Below are 23,767 nucleotides of genomic sequence, written 5' to 3' on the forward strand. Positions count from 1 at the left end.
TCTCTGTCCAGGAGTTGCAAGTAGTTTCTGGTGTTTGTAGCCTACTGGAGGCCGTGGAAAGCGCTGACCATAGGGGTGGGCTGTGATGCGGTAGGTACGTGGCCGGGTGTACCGAATACCCGTTAGGTATCTCGGGAACCCTGTTCACATCGTTCGGGGCCGTATGGGAAACCTCGGCCGGACTCCCTGCGGATGGAACCTGAATAGGCGATAAACCTGGACTAGAGGCTTAAGTGTTTAGGTAGGTCGTGGTCTACACCCACGTCGGCTTTCGCTTGAAGTCTGCCGAGCACATGTCGTGTGCAGACGCTAAGTGGTGGAAACATGTATGAAGAAGTACACCCCTGCAGGGTTATCATAATCTATTCGAATAGCCGCGTCCGCGGTAAAGGACTACTTGGTTGCCTATACAGTTCATAGACAAGTAAATGGAAACTGCTAAAAGCCTCAAGATAAGTGTGAGTGCCGAGGATGGCTCTTCCGTAGGAAGACGGAGGCGAATCCTCGGTAGTGTATTGAATTGGTGAGTAGTGGACTCGTGTGCGCAAAACCTTTTCAAGTTGAAGTATCGTAGGATAGTCTAGCCAAGAGTCAAAGCTGGCTTGCTGCAATAACTCCACCAACCCTTCTTGATAACATGCATGTATGTAGGATCTGATGTAAGTCTTGCTGAGTACCTTTGTACTCATGTTGCTATGATCTACTTTTTTATAGAAGACGCTGCAACCCCTTCTGATGGGTTCTATGTAGACGTTGACATCAACGAGTAGGTTAAAGACCCAGGTGGTAACCCTGAGCTTGTGAAGGACCACGTAGTATAGTTAGGCTTTTCAAGCCTCTTTTATTTTACTAGTTGTCTGTACTCAGACAAGTTACTTCCGCTGCTGGTTTGTATGACTGTATGACTTGTATGTTGGGTCGTGAGACCCGTACCTTTGTGTATGTTATGTATGGCTCCCTGAGCCTTAAATAAAGTACTTGTGTCGTAGAGTCATGTTGTGATGCTTCGTTGTATTTGCACATATCGAGCATATTGTGTGTATGATTGAAATGCTTGGTATGTGTGGGATCTGACTATCTAGTTGTTTATCTTTAGTAGCCTCTCTTACCGGGAAATGTCTCCTAGTGTTACCGCTGAGCCATGGTAGCTTGCTACTGCTCTGGAACACTTAGGCTGGCCGGCATGTGTCCTTCTTCGTTCCTGTGTCTGTCCCTTCGGGGAAATGTCACGCTTTGAGTACCGGAGTCCTGTTAGCCTGCTACAACCCGGTTTACCGGAGTCCTGCTAGCCCAGTGCTACAGCCCGGACCCACTTGCTGATGACCGACACGTTCGAAGCTGGGTCATGGATGCCTGTCCCTGTAAGTCTGTGCCACTTTGGGTTTACGACTAGTCATGTCAGCCCGGGCTCTTTATCATATGGATGCTAGCGACACCGTCATATACGTGAGCCAAAAGGCGCAAACGGTCCCGGGCAGAGGTAAGGCGACACCCGTGGGGATACCGTGCGTGAGGCCGCAAAGTGATATGAGGTGTTACCGGCTAGATCGATGTGACATCGAGTCGGGGTCCTGACAGCAAGTCTCTTCGAATTATCTTTTTGGTTTGGCCAACTAGATTGGTAGTTCTTGCAATGGGAGAAGTGCTTAGCTTTGGGTTCAATCTTGTGGTGTCCTTACTCAGTGACAGAAAGAGTTGCAAGGCACGTATTGTATTGTTGCCATCGAGGATAACAAGATGGGATTTTTATCATATTGCATGAATTTATCCCTCTACATCATGACATCTTGCTTACGGTGTTACTCTGTTTTTACTTAATACTCTAGATGCATGCTAGATAGCGGTCGATGAGTGGAGTAATAGTAGTAGATGCAGAATCGTTTCGATCTACTTGTTTTGGACGTGATGCCTATATACATGATCATTGCCTAGATATACTCATAACTATGCTCAATTCTGTCAATTGCTCAACAGTAATTTGTTCACCCACCGTAGAATACTTATGCTCTTGAGAGAAGCCACTAGTGAAACCTATGGCCCCCGTGTCTATTCTCATCATATCAATCTATATCACTTTATTTACTTGCTTTGTTTTTACTTTACCTTTTATTTTTACTTTGCATCTATCTATCAAAAATACCAAAAATATTATCTCTATCAGATCTCACTCTTGTAAGTGACCGTGAAGGGATTGACAACCCCTAAGCGTTGGTTGCGAGTTGCTATCGTTTTGTGTAGGTACCAGGGACTTGTGCGTGGTCTCCTACTGGATTGATACCTTGGTTCTCAAAAACTGAGGGAAATACTTACGCTACTTTACTGCATCATCCTCTCCTCTTAGGGGAAATCCAATGCAATGCTCAAGAGGTAGCAGGGCCTCGATGGCCGCGCCGGTGGCAACAACTATTTGGTACCACTAATTCCTCAGGAGCAAACTTATGCAAACCATGGGTCGTAGGAGGTACAGGTCGACGCGGCAGATGGCTGCCCCAATGCTGCAGCCTCTTACCCCTCTGGAGGAGGGCACCGGGGGCTCCAGGAGAGGGGCCGAGATCCGGGTTCGTCCCCGCGACGCTCAGTGCAAGGCGTTTTCCGGAGGTAGGCCCACTGCCGGGGAGGTGCCATAGGGCCTGCCCCCGCCAGAGGACCCGTGGTCGTCGGGGGAACCGCTAGCGACCACTCTATCCCATTGGCGTCGTCCTTGGTTTCCGATCGCCGTCAATGGCGGTAGGGTGTGGCGCAAGGTGGGGACCTTGTCTGGCGATATGAAGCAAGGCTGGTACCTGTGAAGAAGGCCCGGTGCCTGTGAAGCTCACCGCCCCGTGACACTCTCACGTAATAATGAGTGGGGATGTACATGCCCCGGAGTCTTCGGAGAGCCGCCCTCGGGCCATGGGGCTCCCGCCCACGCCCAGTGGCAGCACTTAGCTCCGCGCTGGTGAGAAGACATCGAAGACTAGACTAGGCGTCGGACGCGGCCTTTATTTTTTTGCCTTTCCCTCTGTTGACAGGTTTCTTCGATTTGAATTTAAGTTGGATTTGAGCTTGAGACTTGCGTGTGTTTGGGGAAGGGGTGCTTAATCTCCTTCGAGCAATCTTTCGCGTTCTGGTTTCGCCTTTACGTCAAAGTTAGCGTCAGCTGCCTCCCCTCGCGAGGCCCTCGCGAGCCGGGCCAGGCCAAGCACGACTACAATCTGGACCGCCGCCGCCGCACCCTCTCCGAAGGTTCTCATCGCAGGATCAATGGGACCACCTAGAAGATGCTCGAGGCGTTGCGGCCCTCAAAGGCCCGCTCGGGATTCATCGGGGTCAAAATGTAAATAGGTCAGCTGACCCATCACCGGGCCAGTAGCTAAGCCCACACGCAGCGCTATGCTTGCAAGGATATCAATCACAAACCTTTACATGAGGGGCTTCCCCTCCCAAAATGCTCTTACAGTCTTTAGGGCCGAGCCCGAACCTTCTTCACGCAGGGTAAGTAGCGGTGGCGTACGATCAGTCGGACATATCATTCACCGTGTCATCTAGGGAGCCTCCGGAGGCGTCGCTGGCATCATCGCCATCACCGCCAACACCTCCTCCAGCGCCAAGCGCGTCCACCACGCCGCCTTCATCGGCGGGCACGATCACGCCATCATCGTCAGATGCGAAGGCCCTGACGAGGGCGTCCACATTGTCCTCCACCCATGGCTATGGGCACATGTGCAATGGCGGCATCAAAATCAAAGTGGGGATCCCTGTCCTGCAGATAGCTAAAGACACGGGAGAAGGCACGCCCGAGCAAGGCTCGACTCCTCTCATCGACGAGCCAATGAGACCTCTCGGAGCGGTTCTCCAGAAGCGTCACCACGTCAGTGAAATATTGGAGGTTGCCAGCATAGTTGGTCTCATGCGGCACCTCGGCAGCGGTCTCACATATGTTGCCCAAGGCCGTTCCCTGAGCGTTCGGAGCATGGGGGGCGTGCTCATGCTCCAGAACCCGCCTCTAACAGATCTAGTCCTCGTTCTGCCGGGCGATGGCCTCGGTGCCATCAACCCTTTGTCGGAGAAGAAGCATCTCAGCGCAGGAAGAGGACAGCTCCGCCTGCGCTGTGCAAAGGGCGGCTGCGGAGGAGTCTGCACCTTGCGTCACTTCAGCCAGTTTGGCCCTAAGGGCCGCCGTCCTGCCCTCAGCTTCGGCCCTGATCAGCTCCAATCTCGCTTCATATTAGCGCTCGAGATCCGAGCGAGCTTCAGCCATGCGGCGGTCGACCTCTTCTTGGGATCGAGCTTCACGCGTGGTGACGTCATCCTCCGCCTGAGCCACCAGGCGCTCCCTCGTCTCCAACCACTCAAGGTCAAGGTTGCGCTCGGCGGCCTCTAGCGTCAGCGCTTCCGCGCGCTTCTGGAGCTCCGCCTGGTCGACGGAAGCTTCCTTCAGCGACACAAGGCCACCTGGTATAGCTCCACTTGCTCCTCCAGAGAGTTGCTCTAGGCTTGGAACTCCCACACGCGCTCCTCCACATCCTTGCGCCGTCGATCTGCTTCCCGGGCCTCCTCCACGGCTTGAGAGCAGGCCTCTCGCGAGGCCGCCAGTGATGCTTCAGCCTTCGCGTTGTCAAGGTCACGCTGGTGACGCGCAAGGGCAACGGCTACCTTCAGCTTGCGCCTCTCTGCAGCAAGGTGCAAGCCTTTGGCCTCAAGGTGCACATCCTCGCCAGCAAGCTCCACCCTAATCCGGCTCACTGCATCCGCCGCCCCCTGGAGGAATTCTTGGCGAAGGGCGCGGCGCTCGCGAGCACGCCTGAGTATGTCTTCCGTGTCACCCTCTGCCACTAGCGAACCCAGAGGGCGCTGGGGCGGCATGCCCCTCCCGGCGCAGGGCTGGGGGCTGGTGCCCCAGCAATCGCCGGACGGGCCGCGCCAGGAGCCCGGCCTGGCACTAGTCCATCCCCAGAACAAGAGCTTAAGACTAACTTCAGCCAATCGCCATTCACGATCAAGGAAGGAGCACGGGGCAAGCTGGTTGTGCCCCAGGAGAACTCGTGAAGGGAGGATAGCAGGCGCGTAGGCTCAAGATGCCCAGCAGGACGGGCCACTTCTCTGACTGGCCGAGTGGCAGGGGCACCGCTCAAGCTCGGCGCGCCCAGGGTCAGTGGCGAGGACAAAGCTTGGGGGGATGGCTCCTTGGTTGTCTCCACGAATTCAGCGGGAAGGGCCCTGAAAGGCCGCGATCAGCTGCAAGAACAGAGAAATGAAGGAGCAAAGAAAGAAGAGGACTTACTCGTCCATGGCAAAGTACTTCCTGCGCATCAACAGGCGGAAAGGGCGATCGTCACCACCCAAGGCCTCCTTCCTCTTGCGGAGAGCCTCGAAGTCTACACGAAACCGGCCTAAGCGCTCGGCGCAGGGGTCGGTCTGTGTCATGGAAGAGGCGTCAGGGCAATCAGCGCTAAGGGGACCGGCCTGAGGGACACCACCGGGCGCCATATCATGAGGAACGATCGGGTCCTCGGGAGCCCCAACCTCGGGAGCCGTAGGACGCAACTCCTCGCCTGCCGCTACTCCAGGACAGGCTTCAGGAGATGCCGCCTCCGGAGCTGCACGTGGCATCAGCACCTCAACATCATCCCCTTCGGCTCCCGGCGGTTCTCATCTCCCCGCTCCATCGCCTGAGGCAGGGCCGCTTTGTGCAACCGGAAGAGCAACCACAACGACAGGATTCTCACGGGGCCCCCTGAGGCCAGCCGGGCGCAGCCCCCACTCGTCGAAGCTGGGCATCTGCTTCACGAAATCAGCCCTGCCCGAACAAAGATACAGGAGGGCACCATCATGTCGGAGGCTGCCTGGGGAAGGGTCGCCAGTCAGGACCTTGAGCACTGTCCTCTGTGCTTCAGGCGCCCGGTCTTCCTCCTGGAGCCACATGCGGTCTTTGTGCCCCATGAAGTCCCACATCCGGCGAGAGTGGCGCTGGAGAGGAGCAATGCGACACTGGAGGAACTCCTTCACCACCTTGGGCACCGTCACGTTGAGCGCCCTCAAGGTCTCGAAGCGGCGCCAGACGAAAACGAGCTGGGGGCTCACAAGCGCCTCATGACCCCAGCTTGAGTTGGGAATAGCAGGCAAGGTTGGGTGCGAGGGCAGGGGCTGGGCACCCCAACATCCACATACAGCCACCGCTCTTTGAACTTGGCCTCAGGGGGAGGAAGGCCAAAGTCGATCCCTGAAGCAGCCGTCTCTGGCACGGCAAGGAAGCTCACACACCCCGAGCATTGGATGGGGTCGCTCGGGCGCAAAGAGAAGAAGTGGCGCAGTAGGACAATGGAAGGGGGAATGCCCACCATTGCCTCCCAAACAAAAGCAAAGACAGCTAGGATGGTAATGGACTCAGGCCCGAGTTGCATCATGTGGATCTGGTAATAGGAGAGCACCGCATTGAAGAAAGCGGAGAAAGGGGGAACCAGACCTTCCCACAACGTCGGCAAAGAATCGGACCTCCGTGACGACCCTATCAATGGAAGCATGGGACGCAGGCCAGACCGCGGTCCGGCTGCACTCGTTGAAGATGGTGGCAAGAGCGGAACAGACCTTGCGCAAGGCCTCGGGGTTGAGTATGATGGACCGGGCAACAGCGGGGGCCACGGCTGGAGGCGAGCGAGACGAAAACGCGGGCTCCTACCCCTTTTCCTTCTTCGGTGCCATGACAATGGGAAGGGGGGAGAGAGTTCGAGTTGGATTGGAGGCGGAGGTTGAAGCTCGAGGAAGGAGGAAGGGCAGGAAGCGCACAGGAGGCGAAAGGGGAATAGCTGTGTGCAACCACGGGTCCGCCTAGCCGGGCGCATAATGAGGCATCGTGGGGAAGCGGAGGCACCCACGTCCAATCAACCGCCACGCGGAGCTTTGCACTTGCCCCTTCGCTTCTCTGCTAAGCCAAGTCCGGGCGCGCCTTGGTCCCGGGGGCTACTATCGGCGTTCTGGGAACAGGGGTCCCAGACTTGCCTGCCTGTGGCCTGCAGCGTGGCTCGAGTGGGGGCCCAACGCAGCCCAGCTTCATCAGCTCAAGCTCAAGACCCTCGCGAGGGGCCAAGCCTCACGGGCCGGACGACAGGAAACTTCCTCAGGAGCAGCCTCCCCAGGCAGGCTCATGAGGAGGCGGAGAGATCAAGGCGGGGTACCTCCCGAGGAGCCCGTGACACAAGCCATGACAATTGAAGACCAGGCGGGGGCCGGCCTACGCAGCGTCCTTGTTTCCCTTTCGGTGCAAAGGGGGCAAGCACAGACCAAGGCATCAGGCAAAGGTTACCATTTCGGTGCAACAAGACCAAGACCAGCAGAACGGCAGGATGGAGGTCATCGTGGAGCCCAGGACGGCGTCATCGTCAGAGCCTTTGGCAGCCGAAGACCAACTATACTCAGGATAAGTGTACCAGATGTTCCCCTTCAAAATGGCCAATTGTTGGCGCCCTTCCCGCTCATTATTTGGGAAGAGGCCCAGGCCCCCCCTATAAATAGGACTAGCCACCACATGTTAGGGGCAAGGAGAGAACAGATCGATCAGAGAGAGAGAAGCGACTGAACTCACCCAAGCAGTTCATCGCACCAGCTCAAGAACATCCCCTCACGAGGCTGTTCTCCCTTTGTATTGATCATCATCAGCCACTGAGGCAATCCACCACACCACACACTAGAGTAGGGTATTACACCACAATGGTGGCCTGAACCACTATAAATCTCGTGTCCCTTGTGTGTTCATCTTTCTTGCTTAGATCCTTGCAAGACCTTGAGACGTGAGCTGGTAGGGGAAAGATCTTCATGCGCACCCCAGTGTTCGAACCTCAAGGTTCTGCCGGAACCCGAAATCCGAAAGTGTCTAGCCTGTATGATTGTGATTGTCCCTAAAGACTAAACCCTCCAGCTTATATAGGCACCGGAGGGGACTAGGGGTGTACAAAGTCGGTTCATAGAGGAAGGAAATTACACATCAGGATGCCAAGCTTGCCATCCACACAAAAGAGAGTCCCATCCGGACACGGGAGAAGGCCTTCGGTTCTATATCTTCACGGACCATCAGTCCGGCCCTACATAGGTCGGCTCTCCTAGGACCCCATAATCCAGGACTCCGTCAGTAGCCCCCGAACTTGCCTTCAATGAAGATGTTGTATCTGGCTTCATGTCTTCGCCTTTGCAAGGTCCATTGTGCTTCATATAGTTTGGCTTCTTGCATTAAATATTGTTTTCTTCAGCTTCTGCGCCGTGGTTGCCTTAGCTTCCATGTGTCAGACGGATATGAAGGGTCTAAGTATTTTTACAAAGAACCTCTTGACTATGCAGGGAAGGCGCTTATTTAAAGAGATTGAATCTCAGATTCCATTCTTCACCAGACGAAAATCCTTAGAGCTTGCCATACGAAACCAACCAAAGATGTCCAACGCTCCTTGTTCTTCCTCGCACCCCCAAGGCCCCCAAGAAGGTGAATGGGAGAGCTGCTCGGTGCACCACGCCCAATTGACCAAGCTTCAGGCACAGGGATACCTCCCTCCATCGGACTTAGTTCCCGTTCGGGCGGGATTAACTACCTTCAATGGTGAAGCCCTAGTGGGGAAATTCCCCAATCCCAATAACGGGGAGCGGGTGTGCTTCGTTTCATCCCTACTAAGGGGCGTGGCATTTCCAATCCACCCCTTCCTTAGAGGTCTTCTGGAGTATTATGGCCTCCAACTGCACACCCTCACGCCAGGCTCCATTCTCCACATTGCAGGCTTCATGGCTCTTTCCGAGCTATTCCTAGGCTGCGAGTGTCGGTGTACTAGAGTAGGGGTACCCTAGTATCCCGAACTTGTGCATGGGCAGTTGCAGCACCCCGCGGCAAGGCTTGCCGAGTGACCGCCAAGGTCCTCCGTGGTTCCTTTGGAGCCATTCAAGAACAAAGTATTCAAGCCAAGGAGACAAGGCCCCGGCAAGAGGAGCTTGCCGGGAAGGCCAACCAAGGCATCTCAAGGAACTTGCCGCGACGTGCCATGCATCCCGGCGAGGCCCGGTGAGCGACAAGCTTCCGGACGCGACAAGACAACGACCGTGGCAAGGCGCTTGCCGCGGCAAGTTACCACTCTGTACCCGCGCTCCAGCACATCCACCAACGTGTCGCCCTGGGACCTTTCCAGGCGCGCGTGGCAAGAGGCTGTGCGGCCAGCGGTGCGTGGTGACCAGCGACGCTGACAAGATTGCCATCGTGGCAAGCGGTGGCGTCCCTGACGATCCCTTTTTGCACTATTTGGGTGACGCAGACGGGCATTTAATGCCTTTGTCCCCTGCCGTCAGGGTTAGGTATGATACACTGTACAGGTAGTTGTACCAACCACAATTCCTTTTCCATTTTTACCCTTGTCTACGTTGCCACCTGTCGGAGACCCCTTTAGCATATAAAAGGAGGCCCATGCGCAACGTAGGGGGGTTCGAGGGCAGAAAAACACTCATGCTCAGTCTCGTTAGCAGCTAGTGTGTACTGTAGCACTCAGCGCTCTCGAGCAAGAACTCAATACACTCAGACATGCAGCAGTAGGAGTGTTATCTCTTCGGAGAGCTCCGAAGCTGGGTAAACTGCTCGTGTGCTTCGCCTCGATCCGCTCTTCGTGCGATCTCCGCCCCCCGCCGAACCAAAAGGGGCTCGGTCCGCCGGTCCCATAGGTGTTCGTGGATCAGTTTCTCCGACATCTTTGGTGCGCCAGGTAGGGGGCGTCGAGGTTGTGTGAACCTGATCCGACGTTCACACGAGCTAGATCTTCATCTTCTTCATCGACATGCCACTTAAGAAGAAGGCTTCGGCGGTAGCTGTTCCGTCCACGTCGATCCCACCACCACCGGAGCAAACGAGTGGTGGGGTAGACGCCGGTGGAAGAATGGGCATCGACAAGGGAGCTCACGGTGCTGCCAGGTCCAAGGACAAGGCTGCGCAGACCTCGGCGTCCATACATGTACCGCGCCCATCTCAGGAGGCGCAGGACCGACAGCGTCATGGTACTCGCAGTGCCATACGTTTGTTGGACCAAGATTGAGCTGGTGGATCTCGGGGTGCTCAAGACCAGTATGCACGCCAACACGCTGGCACAAGCGAGACACGGTCGCCTGGACGGGATACTGCTCCTTCTAACATAGTTAGAAGTCCGAGCATATCCCGCTCCTCGCACCGTTTGCCACTGCCGCCCACCACTCCAGCAGAAGCTTTGGCGCGAGCTCAACTGCTCCTGGATTACCCTCCAACGGCAGACAAGATCGATGAATGGAGGGCCACCATTCAGAGTCTCATCGGCTTCGCCAATGAGGACACTCCGCGGCAGCCGAGTGCATCGCTGCCGCGGTAGGACCACCAGGCATGAGCCGATGGCGACGAAACCGGTGGGGGTGCGACCACCATGCACTCTCCACCCCGATGGCCAAGATCGCCGACTCGCCGGATCCACCTCGACAGCGACTCCACTGCATCATCAGATCCACGAGCTCGTCGCGATCAACGCCAAGTTCTTCATGAACAACAGCAAGAAGACGCTCGAACTCGCATCGAGCGCCAAAGAGAAGCGCGGGGTCAATCGGACCAGCGCGCTGGGCCCTATGTCGACATGCATGCACCAGGGGAACCAGGCGACTTGCCGTACGCGGTAGGTTGCCCTGCGTTCACTCGTGAGCTGCGGCAAGTCCAGTGGCCCAGCACGAAGAATTTCAAGCCAGACGTACCAGAGAAGTATGACGGCAAGTCGCATCCGTCAGAGTTCCTCAGCATCTACACCATCGCGGTGCAAGCTGCCGGGGGGCAGGACGACAAGATCCTGGCCAACTACTTCCCGCTGGTGCTCAAGCCCAATGTCAGATCCTGGCTCATGCACTTGCCGGACAACTCCATATCCTCCTGGGCAGACCTATGCCATCAGTTTGTCGGCGCCTTTACAGGCGGCCACAAGCCTCATGGCCAAGAGAGCGACCTTCATTTGCTCGCCTAGAAGGAAGGAGAGCCCCTCCGCAAGTACATTCAGAGATTCAGCCGTGTACAGCACAACATCCCAAATGTCCACCCTGCCGCGGTAATCAGCGCGTTCCATCAGAACGTGCGAAACCGCAGGATGCGGGAGGAGATGGCGATGTGCAAGATCAGAGACGTCAGTGAGCTATATGCCATGGCCGACAAGTGTGCACGTGCTGAGGAAGGGGGGAAACTCCCTGGAGAGAATACAGGAGCAGGAGGATCTGATAGTGAAGAGGCTGCCCCGGCAAAGAAAAACCAGCGGCGGAACAACAGGAAGAAGAAAGGGAAAGATGTGCTAGTCGTTGAGCAGTCCGGCAACGGAGGTGGCGCCAAGAAAGCCAAAGTTGGTAGCTCCGGCGAGGACATTGCCGCAGGCACCAACTACCAGGCTGTGGCGGTTGTTGACAAGCAGGACGGCACCAACAAGCAGTACTGCAAGATCCACCGCACCAAGGGCCACGATCTCCAGAGCTGCAAGAAGGTCAAGCAGCTTGTCGAGCAGCAAAAGGCTGAATACAAGCGACGTGACAAGGAGAAGGCCCAGGATGGTGCTGGAGGAGCCGGCAAGAAACGCCCCGGCCGAGGAGGACGCCGCGGCAAGGCCAAGCAGCGGCAAGGAGACAGACCTCCTCGCGGCCGCGACAAGGATGAAGATGACGACGACGATGAAGATATGGATGATAACGAGACCGATGAGCAGGAGTTCCAAAAAGCCACAGAGGTCCTGTGCATTGACGGCGGTGCTTCTCTGCATACTTCACACCGCCAGCTCAAACAGTGGGTGCGGGAAGTCAATGCGGCAGAACCACCCGTCGAGTCACGCAAGCCTGTGAAATGGTCCAGCACGCCTATCATCTTTGATATTGAGGACCACCCTGATCGCATAACTGCGGTCGGGTGCTTGACGATGTTGGTTTCACCAACTATCTGCAACCTCAAGGTCACTAAGATGCTAGTTGACGGCGGGGCTGGCTTGAACCTGATCTCCTCCGCGGTACTCCAGAAACTCCAGATCCCTGATGGCGAGCTCGAAGAGACCGGCACATTCCAAGGAATCAATCCCGGAAGGAGCAAGCCGGAGGGAAAGATCACGTTGCCAGTGACATTTGGCAACGAGTTGAAATTCAGAACTGAGAGGGTCACTTTTGACGTTGCTGACTTTCCATTGCCTTACAATGGGATACTCGGCCGTCTAGCACTCGCCAAATTCATGGCAGCCTCTCAATATGCATACAACATGATGAAGATGCCAGGCCCGATAAGTGTCTTCTCTGTCCCTGGCGACAAGAAGGATGCTCTTATCTGCGCCGACAAGATCTACCGGGAAGCAGCAGCCGCAATAGATCGCAAGTCACTTGCCGCTGAAGCTCCCGGGGCGAAGAAGAAGACCAAGTCCGGCAAGAGTTCTGATGCCCACTCCGGCAAGCGCACCTCTTCGGAGTGCTGCGCTACCGTCGAGGACGCACCATCGAGCTCCACCGGCAAGTGTAAGAAGACAATGGCAGCTCCACCAGAGACCAAGAAGGTGTCCGCCAAGGAGGATGGCACTGGTGGTACCTTCACCATCAGTGCCACTCTCGACCCTAAATAGGAAGGCGCGCTCGTTGCTTTCCTGCGGGCGAACTCGACGTATTTGCGTGGCAACCGTCTGACATCCCCGGTGTTCCCAGGAAAGTAATCGAGCACCATCTTGCCGTCTGTCCTCATGCGCGGCCCGTCAAGCAGAAAGTCAGGAAACAGGCAGTAGAGCGCCAAGAATTCATCGTAGAAGAAATCAAGAAATTGGAAGCAGCAGGCCTTGTCAGAGGAGTGCTCCATCCTACGTGGTTGGCCAACCCTATAGTCGTGCGCAAGGCAAACGGGAAATGGAGGCTTTGCATCGACTTTACCGATGGCAATAAAGCTTGTCCCAAAGACCCATTTCCCTTGCCGCGCATCGACCAGATTGTTGACTCCACGGCCGGATGTGACTTGCTTTCATTTCTTGATGCATACTCAGGATACCATCAGATCTTCATGGCAGAAGAGGATGAGGAGAAGACTGCATTCATCACCCCATGTGGCACATACTGTTTCGTACGGATGCCTTCCGGTTTAAAGAATGCTGGTTCAACATTTGCAAGGGTAGTCCATGACGCTTTTGAGCCGCAAATACACAGAAATGTGGAAGCCTACATGGATGACATAGTGGTCAAGAGCAAGGACAAGGCGACTCTGATTCAAGATTTAGATCAAACCTTTGCAAATCTGCGCAAGATCAATCTCAAGCTTAACCCCGAGAAGTGTGTGTTTGGAGTCCCCTCCGGCAAGCTTCTCGGGTTCTTCGTGTCTCAGCGGGGAATTGAAGCCAATCCCGACAAGATCAAGGCCATTGAGCAGATTGAAGCACCAAAGCGCGTCAAGGATGTACGAAGACTTGTCGGTTGCGTAGCTGCTCTCAGCAGGTTTATCTCTAGGTCTGCTGAGCGCGCCCTGCCATTTTTCAAAATATTGAAAAAGGCAGGTCCAATGAAATGGACTTCGGAAGCGGAGGCTGCACTGTAGGACTTAAAGAGATACCTGTCCTCCACTCCAACACTTGTCGCACCTAAGCCACAAGAGAAGTTGCTGCTATATATAGCGGCAACCAGTCAAGTGGTTAGTGCTGCGTTAGTAGCGGAGAGGAAGGTGGATGATGAGCCAGCAACCACGATAGATGCATCCAGCGACAAGCAGGGGACTTCACCGGCAAGCTCTGGTCCCGACAAAGATGGATTTGCGCAGGCGCGTGAGAAGATGCAGAAAAGAATGGTGCAGCGCCCTGTTTACTTTGTCAGTTCCCTTCTGCAAGGGGCTAGGTCAAGGTACTCTGGTGTGCATAAATTGCTTTTCGGCCTTCTCATGGCCTCGAGAAAGCTGTGCCATTACTTCCAAGCACATGAGATCACAGTCGTCAATCATTTTCCGCTGAACAGGATACTACAAAATCCAGAAGCAACAGGCAGGATTGTCGAGTGGGCACTGGAACTGTCAAGCTTTGGCCTCAAGTTTGAGAGCACTTCAACTATCCAAAGCAGAGCATTGGCGGAGTTCATAGCAGAATGGACGCCAACACAAGATGAAGAAATTCCAGAAACGAGCATCCCCGTCAAGGAAGCAAGCAAAGAGTGGCTGATGTACTTTGATGGTGCCTTCTTGCTGCAAGGCGCTGGTGTGGGCGTGCTACTTGTTGCACCCACCGGAGAGCACATCAAGTACGTAGTCCAGATGCACTTTCCCAAGGAGCAAGCAACGAACAATACCGCAGAGTATGAAGGTTTGCTTGCCGGTCTCAGGATCGCAGCAGACCTTGGGATCAAGAAGCTCATTGTCAGGGGTGACTCACAGCTTGTCGTCCACCAAGTGAACAAGAATTATCAGAGTCCGTTGATGGAAGCTTACGTTGATGAAGTGAGAAAGCTAGAAGATCACTTTGACGGCCTACAGATGGAACATGTTCCAAGAGCTCAGAACAACATTGCCGATGGCCTGTCAAAGTGCGCCGCACTTAAGTTACCTGTGGAACCAGGGATCTTTGTGCTCAAACTGACTCAACCGTCTGTACCTCCAGTAACTGGACAGAGCAAGAAGAGGAAGTTGATTTCTGGTGACTATTTTCCGGCAGAGCTCCCCGAAGCCGCCGCCAAGAAGGTCCTCAAGATCAACACCAAGGGTGCTGAGGAGCAGTCTGCTCCGGCAAGCCCTAGGGTTTGTTCCGTTCAAGCAGACGCTCCCGACAAGTTTTGCTCCGGCAAGCTTGCCGGGGAACGTCAAGCTCCGGCCGAGCCGCAGGTTCTCGCCGTAGAAGCAGATGCTCCCGCAGCAGCAGATGTGCCTTTAGTCCTTGTTGTCGAGCCGCAATCTCTAGCATGGGCACAGCAGATTGTCCGTTTCCTTCAGACAGGAGAACTTCTCGAAGAGCAAGAAGAAGCGGAAAGAGTAGCCCGGAAGTCAAGTATGTACCAGTTTGTCGACAACACACTGTACAGAACAAGACTCAACGACATGAAATTGAAGTGTATTCACCGGGAAGACGGACAAAAGCTGTTGGCAGAGATACATGGAGGCATATGTAGTCACCACATTGGTGCAAGAGCACTTGCCGGCAAAGCATTCCAGCAAGGTTTCTTTTGGCCGACAGCCCTCCAGGATGCAACTGCACAAGCAACCAAGTGTGAAGCATGCTAGTTCCATTCCAAGCAGATACACCAGCCAGCTCAAGCTCTCCAGACGATCCCTTTATCCTGGCCATTTTTGGTCTGGGGGCTCGACATCCTCGGCCCCTTTCCCTGAGCTGTCGGGGGCTTTGAGTACTTGTACGTTGCAATCGACAAGTTCACAAAGTGGCCGGAAGTGGAAGCAGTGAGGAAGGTGATAGCACAGTCAGCAGTCAAGTTCTTCAGGTCAATTGTTTGCAGCTTCGGGATCCCTAACAGGATCATCACCGACAACGGCACGCAATTCACGAGCCGCACCTTCATGCAGTACGTCCAAGATCTTGGAGCCAAGGTCTACTTCGCTTCTGTTGCTCATCCGAGAAGTAACGGTCAAGCGGAGAGGGCGAATGCTGAAGTGCTGCGCGGGCTCAAGACTAGGACTTTCGACAGGCTGCACAAGTGCGGAAAGAACTGGATTGAGGAGCTGTCGGTGGTTCTTTGGTTGATCAGGACGATGCCAAATCGAGCCACTGGCCAGACACCTTTCGCTCTAGTCTATGGAGCAGAGGCAGTTCTCCCCACGGAACTCGTATACGGGTCACCTCGAGTGCTCGCTTATGATGAGCTTGAGCAAGAGCAGTTGCGACAAGATGACGCGCTGCTCCTTGAGGAGGACCGTCTTCAGGCCACTGTACGAGCTGCTCGATACCAGCAAGCTTTGCGCCGCTACCATAGCCGCAAAGTTAATGCCAGAAGTCTCAATGAAGGCGACCTTGTTCTTCGGCGCGTTCAGTCCACCAAAAATTCCAACAAGTTGACGCCGAAGTGGGAAGGCCCTTACCGGGTGAAACGAGTTACTAGGCCTGGCGCTGTCCGCCTTGAGACCGAAGATGGCATTCCGGTGAGCAACTCCTGGAACATTGAGCATCTTCGTAAGTTTTACTCGTAGGGCGCGGTTGCCGGAACCTGTTCCGGCAACCACCTTTTGTACAAGTCTTGCCGATGTTGCATGTAATCCTTTGTACGAGGCCGGGCGCAGACCCTGTGCATAACTAAAGCTCATGTGCTCCGCACATCTTGTCAATTTCATGCTTTCTACTTTTCTTTGCATGAGTTATTTGACACTTTGTGCAGCGCCTACCCCCGGTAAGCAATAACGAGCCGTAAGGCTCCATATCTTTATTTTCTCTTCTTTCTCTTTCTCAAAGAAATGAAGGTTCCCTCGCCCACAAGTTTGCCGGGAGGAAAGAAGAAGATAATGGTGTGGACCAAGCGTCGTTCGAGGAAGTTTCGCCTTACCGGGAAGCAAACGACAGAAAAGCTAAGTTGCTAAAGTTTGAGCAATCAGTTTTAAAATTTTTAAGTTATCTTCCTCAAACGACCGTGCTTTGTATGGAAAACCTGTGCGCGGAGGAACCAACTCGTAGCTAGTTGCGCCCTTACTTTGTTTCGAGTCCGCTCAACAATTTAAGTCAGCTGCGACTAGTTGCGACAAGGTTTCTTGTCGGTAGCGGCACCGCCAGCAGGCTGCTGACGTCCCGCACTCAGCGCTCGCGGCTAAGGAGCCTGCGCCGACAAGTTCCCTAAAAGTGTAGGGCGAAAACATATAAAGGAAGGAATCAAGTAAAGGAAATAACATAGCAATCATTACCCAAAATAGAGTCATATTACAAGATAGCTTGTCGCAGCTCTAACAGATTGTTCTCATAACATGACCAGCAGCGACAAGAAAAGAGAAAATGGGCGGCCTAATCTACGCGATCGCCCTCAACCCTCTTGATCCCGCTCACCTTGTCCACAATGGGTGCGACAAGGGCCTTGAGCGCTTCCAGATCAGCATCCGGCGGCAGGGACCTGAGGACGTTGGTGAGGTTGAGGCCTGGGTTGCGGAAGGCCACCTTCACCAGCACCTTTTGAAGAGCTCCCGCGCAGATCTTGCGTGACTCGTTGGCCAGCTGCTTTGGGATCTTCTCCCGGAGTCGCTAGAGGGCCGTCGCCACACCTTTGAAGAACAAGCTGAGCTTGGCGCTGGGTTGGAGGTGCTCATCGGAGGAGTACCCGAGATCCTCCATCCCCAGCTACGCCAGCTCCCTGTCGATGGCTGCGGCAACATCCATGAGACCTTCCGTCCAGTGCTCCACATTCTCCCTAAAAGTGTTCTGGGCGGCGGCAACACTCGCCAGCAGCACCTCGTCGGCCTTGATCTTCTTCGTCAAGGCCACCTCCTGCTCCCTGGCGCTGTCCAGCGTCTGAGTCAAAGTAACCAGCTTCAACTCAAGATCTGCGTTGGAGTCCTTGGCGGCGCTAAGCTCTTTGCTCCTCTCAGCGAGACGACCCTGCAGCTCGCCATGAGCGGCGGCGTCCTTCTCGCACTCACGCTTGAGCGCAGCAAGCTCCTCACTGCTCGCCTTGAGATCGGCCTCCAGTTGCACCATCTTCGTCTCCAGCTCCTTCTTGGCGGCCTCGGCAGCTGCGGCGGCATCCTCTGCTTCCTTGAGAGCCCCGCCAAATGCTTGCTAGCACGCGGCAAGCTCCTCCTTATGGCTGTCAAGGTTGACCTTGCGCTGCGCCAACTCGCCTTCCTGCGCAGATAGCTTTTCGGCAACAAGCTGCTGTTGCTCTTCAACTTCAGCCTTCTCGAGGAGGAAGGCTTTCCGCTCCTCGGCGACTTGCTCCCGCTCCTCTGCCAGGGATCGGAGAGCATCCTGCCTGAGACCCCGGAGCTCCTCCGCGCGCTTCTCGATGTCCACTCCCGCCTTCGCGACAAGCGCTTCTCAGGATTCCAGCTTGGCCTGTCGGGCGCGGTAAAGCGACAACAGCTTCCGCAGCAGCCGCTCCTCCTTAGGCTCGTCGCTGCTGCTGCTTGGCGCGTCGACCAGCGTCAGCCCAGCGGAGGCGAGCACCTCTCCATCCAAGATCTCTCCTTCGACCGGCGCCCTGGAGCTTGACGCCCAGGGGAGCTTGATGAAGATGCCGTCGCTGGCCTCCAAAGAGGCGCTAGGCTGGGGCTCTTCGGAGCCTGGCGCTACAGCTGCGGCGGAGGGATCGGCGGTCGGCGTAGCGCCTGACGCTCCTGCGGCCTCGGGGCCGTCAGTGCAATTGTCGTATCCCTCGCCAGCTTCTGCGGCGGCAGCTTTGGCGGCCTCTTCGCCGGCGGGATCATCAGCGCCGGCTTCTCCTTCGGTGGCAATGGCGTCGTCGGTATTGTTGCGCGCGTTCTCCTCGCCGGCGAGCTCGGTTTCCATCGGCTCCGTGGCAGATGGATCTGACGAACGGAAAAAGGAGAAAAGTCAAGCAAATATCCAAAAAGAAAATCAGAAGAAGAAGAACCCAAGGGAAGTTTTCAAGCAAGAGGATTACCTGTACTAGGATCTGCAGTCATGGTATCAACCACCGGAGGGTCGCCAGTGCTGTCCCTTGCCGGAGAACTGTCCCTTGCCGGAGAATTCTCCCTTGCCGGAGAACGCTCCCTTGCCGGGGAATCCTCCCTTGGCGGTGTAGTCGAAGCAGATGGCATTTCGGGAGCGGCTTCCGAGCACTCCTGGTGAGGCTGCTCTGCTCCTACACAAACCAACAGTCAGATATCAGCAAAGAAAGAGCACCCATGCGCGCCTGACAGCAGGAAGTAAACCATATACTTACGCTGGGGGCTGCGCTGGGGGCTGCTTTGGGGAAAAGTTGCCGGGTCCGGCAAGGTGGTCTCGAACACACCCCCTGCTGTCGCGGTGGGTTCGTCCTCGATGAAAATCACCGGGACCTTGGCTCTCTTTGCCGCTCTCTGGGCAGAGTCCTGAAAAGGAATGGGTTCGGAGTAAAGCAAATCAGATACAAGACAAAACAGCAAGAATTGAAGAACTACAAGTACAACAAAGAATCTTACTCTTCCTCTTCCTCGTCGGAGCTGAGCGCAGAGAGGTCGAAGTTCGGCCCACCTTCGGTGCGACAAGGCGGAGGAGTAGGTTCCCTTAGCCGCTTGGCGGGAGCAGAAGCGGTGGTCCGGGAGGGCCCCGCTCCAGTTGCTGCAGCGGCGTGAGGTGCTCCCGGGCTCCTGAGGGAGCCTACGTGATGCTCTTTTGGCGATGTCTTCTGCTTCCTTGTTCGTCCCGCACGGCACATGCTGCAGCTCCACGCCCATGAACCGCTTTTCCATTTTGCACACCTCTTCTAGGTACGCCTCCATGTGTTCGTCCTTAGTCATGTATTCCTTGTTGGAAAAATTGACGAGAAGTTGAGAGTAGCCTTTGATGGTGAGGTGCTTTACCCCCAGCACGGTCACGGCCCTGAGCCCGGCGAGCAAGCCTTCGAAATATGCGATGTTGTTAGAGACCTTCTCACCCCGCTGGAAGCAGAGTTGTACTGCATAGCAAAGCTTGTCCTTGGTGGGTGAGATGAGGATGGCCCCCGCCCCTGCGCCTTGCCGAGCAAACGCCCTATAAAAGTACAAGTCAGGACCCCGATCCTATTCCACACCGATCTAGCATGTAACACCTCATATCACTTTGCGGCCTCACGCACGGTATTCCCACGGGTGTCGCCTTACCAGGCCTGGGACCGTTTGCGCCTTTTGGCACACGTATATGATAGTGTCGCTAGCATCCATATGACAAAGAACCCGGGCTGACATGGCTAGTCGTGAACCCAAAGTGGCACTAACTTACAGGGACAGGCATACATGACCCAGCAACTAACGTGTTGGTTATCAGCGAGTGAATCCAGGCTGTAGCAACTGGGCTAGTAGGACTCCGGTAAACCGGGCTGTAGCAGGCTAACAGGACTCCGGTAGACACCGCGTGACATTTCCCCGAAGGGACAGACATAGGAACGAAGAAGGACACATGCTGGCCAGCCTAAGTGTTCCGGAGAAGTAACAAGCTACCATGGCTTAGTGGAAGCACTAGGAGACATTTCCCGGTAAGAAAGGCTACCAAGGATAAACAACTAGATAGTCAGATCCCACACATACCAGGCATTTCAATAACATGCACACAATATGCTCGATATGTGCAAATACAACATGGCATAACAACATGACTCTACAACTCAAGTATTTTATTCAATAGGCTCCGAGGAGCGAGATATTACAAACATGGGTCTCATGACCCAACATTCAGAACACACAAATCAAAGCACAAGCGGAAGCTTAACATGTCTGAGTACAGGCATCTACAAATGAAAAAGGCCGAGAAGCCTGACTAACTACTAGATCCTGCCAAGGCCTCAAGATCGTAGCTGAGGTAACAAGCTAAACGTCGAAGTCCACGCGGTACTACTAGTGAGACTGAAGTCTCTCTACAAAAACAAAAATTAAGCAACGTGAGTACAAATGTACCCAGCAAGACTTACATCAGATCTAACTACATATGCATCATTATCAACAAGGGGATGGTGGAGTTTGACTGCAGCAAGCCAGCTTTGACTCGGTGGCTATCCTGAACTACGACTGCGAGTAACTCTTTTGAGGTGGCGCACATGAGTCCACATATTCACCATATCAATACACCACTATGGATCCGCTCCCGTCTCCCTACGAGAACGCCATCCATAGCACTCACGCTTATCTTGCGTATTTTAGAGTATCCACTTTAACTTGTCTATGAACTGTACAGGCAACCCAGAAGTCCTTTACCGCGGACACGACTATTCGAATAGATCATATTAACCCTGCAGGGGTGTACTTCTTCACACACGCTCTCACCACTTACCGCCGTTTACACGACATGTACTCGGCAACCTTCAAGCGGAAGCCCAGCGAGGGTGTCGGCCACGACCTGACTAACCACACAAGTTTCTCGTCCAGGTTTATCGCCTATTCGGGTTCCATACGCAAGGAGATCCGGCCGGGGTGTCGCTCACGGCCCCAAACAATTTGAGCAGGGTTCCCAAGCCCACCATCCGGGTGCCACTTGGTACAAGGTGCCTCTATGCCTAGTCTGTCCCAAGCACACTTGTACCGGGTGCCACTTGGTAGACTACTAACACTACCTACAAACACCAGAAACTAGTTGCAACTCCTAGACAGAGATCAAGGTGATTAATAAGTCGAGAGAGTCAATTAAGGATCCCAATGTGTGATAGTAGCTGTTCATGGATCACAAACACAGAACTCAGTTCCTGAGGACGTCTGCAATGAGACAACCCACCATGTACTCCTACATGGCCTCTCACCGCTACCTTTACCAAATCGTGTTCACACACTTAGCTCTCAACAGTAGGACATGTTCACACACCTCCGATTCATCCCCGATGAATCAGACCTGACTCAACTCTAAGCAATAGCAGGCATGACAAACAAGCATGAATGAGTAGGCACATCAGGGCTCAAACAACTCCTACTCATGCTAGTGGGTTTCATCTATTTACTGTAGCAATGACAGGTCATGCAGAGGAAAGGGGTTCAACTATGGCAGCATGTAACAGTTGAATCGTTGTTGTCCTAATGCAGTAAAAGAGACCAGGAGCGAGAGAGTGGGATTGTATCAGAATGAACAAGGGGCTTTTGCTTGCCTGGCACTTCTCAAGATAGTATAGTTCTTCATTAGTGTCATTGATCACATCGTCGAAACGCGTCTATCGAGAGGGGGCAATTACCGGCAACTGAGAAAGAAACACAATCAATGCAATGCATAATATGATGCATGCTCATGACATGGCAAAATGAGTGTGTTGAGCTAATGCAGCTAAGAACAGGATGGTTTGAGTTCATTTGAATCAAAGATTCAAATGCAACCCCAAAATATGAACTCATATAAGTGCATTATCTTGTTTCATCTAAACAGCAAGGTTAGGTTGCTCTAACATGCATGAAACTAGTACAGATGGATAGATTGGATTTTTCTGATCATTTTTCATATATAAATTATTTCATTCTGAGTTACAGTTGAATTTATATGAATTTTTGAAGTTTACTACATTTTCTGGAATTTCCTATATAATAATAAATCCAGTAAATGCTTCTATGCGTCAGCAGTGCATCAGGGTGACGTCAGCAGTCAACGGGGACGGTGAAGGTCAAACCTGACCAGTGGGTCCCATGTGTTAGTGACTAACTAAACTAACCTAGTTTAATTAGCACTAACCTAGGTAAAACTAATTAAGTTTAAACCTAAACTAGATTAGTTAGCCGGGAGGGGCCCGCATGTGATGGAACAAGGGGAGGTCAACCCCCTGGTCAACTGAGGCTAACTCGTCGGCGGCTCGACGCCGGCGATGACAGGCGCGGCAGAGGGGCTTGGAAACGAGCCACAGGGCATCGTTTCGGTCGTGGTTTGTTGCGTTCGAATGCATGCAGTGGCGCGCATCGAGTGGTGGCAGTGGTAGGTGCTGGTGTGGCCGAAAAAGTGGTCGGCGACGAGGTTTGCCGGCGGCAGCAGCTCAGGCATCCTTGGGGTGGCGCTACAGAGCATGAGAGGAGGCGTTGTGGGTGTCTACAGGCTCATGACATCGTGCTGAGCACGATGGTGCACTCAGACACGAGCAGCGCTCGCTCTATCCTCGGTGGTTCATGGTTGGTGGCGAGGAGCTCTCGACTCCGGTGGCTAGCGTGGCTAGGGGACGAGGATGAGCTCGAGGAGCAGGGCGAAAATAGTGAAGCTCACCGTGGGGTCGAGGTGAAGCTCAGCTGGATCGAGGAGGCAGCGGAGACAGCGAATCGACGACGGCGGTCGTCGGATGCAGAGGACGAGGACGGCGGTGTAGTCGGCGGTGTAGGGCGTCCGGCTTGCTCTTGTTGAGGTGGAAGCTTCACAACATCGAGGCAGACGGCGGGGACAACACGGAGAGGCGCGGGGACAGCTCTGGGCGTGGTGGCAGCGGACGGCGGCGATGGTGGCGCTTGGGCGGAGCTCGGGGAGGAGCTAGAGAGGAGCAGAGGGAGCAGCGAGTGGGGGAGGGGGGACAGGGGGCTTCGGGGCGTCTCCATGGCACGCCTGGGGGGGGTCAAGGCTGAGCGGCTGAAGCAGGAGGTGGCAAGGCGTCGTCGGCGCGCTCGCCACGCACCTGTCTGTCCTCCTGGCAGGAGGAAGACGACATGGGAAGACTGGTGGGCTGGGCTAACAGTGCTGGGCCACCAGGCTGGATAGGTAAGCGGCCCAGGTAGTTTCCTCTTTCTCTCTGTTTTCTATTTTAATTACTATTTTCTATTTTTCTGTAAAATTTAGGGCTTTTCTGAAAATACTAAAACGTTTCCAAAAATCCTGCAAATAATTGTGGACTCTGTTGGGTTTATTCCTAACAGCCCACACTTAAGTTCAGAATTAATTGAGCACATTAAATAATATATAGCATTTAAATTCCCAATTGCAAATACTATATGATTTAATTCAGTGACCAAATATGTCATGGAAAAATATGCAACACCTCTGGTTATGGTTCTAGCATTTCCCAAAAATGATGAACATTTTTGAAAGCCATTTGGATTTACTAAAAATATTTTTAGGTTGAACCTATTTGAATTCCATTTGGTACTAGGGTTTGGACATCCCCATTTCAAGTTTCTTTCAAAGTTTAAACATGATGCACACATGAAGCTAACCTAGTGCATTGCCATAAGCTAGGGATGTGAAAACTCACCCCCACTAAACAAGAATCTCGTCCCGAGATT

The sequence above is a fragment of the Triticum dicoccoides genome, chromosome 4B (assembly GCF_002162155.2).
Source record: "Triticum dicoccoides isolate Atlit2015 ecotype Zavitan chromosome 4B, WEW_v2.0, whole genome shotgun sequence".
NCBI classification, from domain to species: domain Eukaryota; kingdom Viridiplantae; phylum Streptophyta; class Magnoliopsida; order Poales; family Poaceae; genus Triticum; species Triticum dicoccoides.